This window comes from Arachis stenosperma, chromosome 9 (genome assembly GCF_014773155.1).
Source record: "Arachis stenosperma cultivar V10309 chromosome 9, arast.V10309.gnm1.PFL2, whole genome shotgun sequence".
In the NCBI taxonomy this organism is placed as follows: Eukaryota; Viridiplantae; Streptophyta; class Magnoliopsida; order Fabales; family Fabaceae; genus Arachis; species Arachis stenosperma.
In genome coordinates, this window is record NC_080385.1 from 84,004,731 (window position 1) to 84,006,104 (window position 1,374).

At 43.4% G+C, this 1,374-nt stretch overlaps 1 non-coding gene across 1 annotated transcript; it reads right to left on the reverse strand.

Annotated features, from left to right (window-relative positions):
• Positions 1-320: 320 nt before the first annotated feature.
• Positions 321-428, reverse strand: LOC130952912 (small nucleolar RNA R71). Its single transcript, XR_009075086.1, has one exon. It is a non-coding gene; the product is annotated as a small nucleolar RNA R71 (small nucleolar RNA).
• Positions 429-1,374: the final 946 nt, after the last annotated feature.

Genomic DNA, 1,374 nt, shown 5'->3' on the forward strand with positions numbered 1-1,374 from the left:
CACTACAACCGTTTCAAGCGCATCATCCAGCGGTAGCTACGGATTTTGAAATAAAGACTACACTGCTAAATTTGATGCCGAAGTTTCATGGCCTACCTGCTCAAGAGCCTATCAAGCATTTGAGAGATTTCCAGGCAGCCTGTTCTACTGTCAGGCGTGATGGTGCTGATGAAACTTCAATTCTGCTGAAAGCTTTTCCGTTCTCTCTTGAGGGAAAAGCAAGAGAGTGGTACTACACTCAACCTCTAGCAAACGTATCCAACTGGGATACACTCAGAAAGGAGTTCATGGAGAAATTCTTCCCATCTGAAGTTACTGATAAACTGAGGAAGGATATATCTACAATTGTTCAGGATGACAATGAGACTCTCTTTGAATACTGGGAGCGCTTCAATAATCTTCTGGAAGCATGCCCCCACCACATGATTGACAAGATCGTGCTACTCAGCTATGTCACACAAGGTATGAGGCCCCAAGATAAGACCACATTGGAAAGTGCCAGCAATGGGTCTATGAAGAAGTACAAGACCACTTATGAAGCTTGGCAATTGATCAGTGCTTTAGCTGAATCTACTCGGAACCACAGACATAAGCAAGGCCGTTCAAGGGCTGTTGCAGAAGTATCTTTTGGCATAGAGATTGCTGCTCTAAATCGAAGCATCTGTGAAATGACCAACCTGCTTAAGCAAATACAGTTAAATCAACAAGCTCAGTAAACTCAACCGCAGCAAAACCAACAACTAGTCCCACAAAGAATTTGTGGAATTTGTGCTGATTACAGCCATTATACTGATGAATGCCCGCAGCTCCAACAAGAAGACAACATGGTGGCATCCACTCACAATTTCTATGACCGCCCCAACCAAGGGTACACTCAAAGTGGAAATAATAACCATGGATGGCAGGACAATTCAAACCAGAATTGGAGGGACAACAATAATAGGGGAGGCAGAGATAATTAGGGAAATCAGAGGTGGAATAATTACAACAACAGGCAGCAAAATCAACCTTACCGAGCACCTCACCTGAGGCAAAACCAAGGACCACCGAACAATCAGCAGCAAACCTCTCAAATTACTCATTCTTCTGTATCTTCTAATGAAGAATTATTACAAGATTTTGAGAAAAGACAACTGGCCATGGAAAATACCATCGTGAACAGTATTAACGCCAGTCTGAATGGTTTCACCTCTACTCTGCAAGCTTTTTTGACACAACTTGGTTCATCACAAAATTTCAGTAACCAACCTTCAAGCACTACTGGAATCCTCTCTCAACCATTACCCAATCCAAAGGGAGGCATTAATGCCATCACCCTGAGGTCCGGAACCACACTGTAGGAGAGGAATCAGGAGGAACCAAGCTCACCAGAAT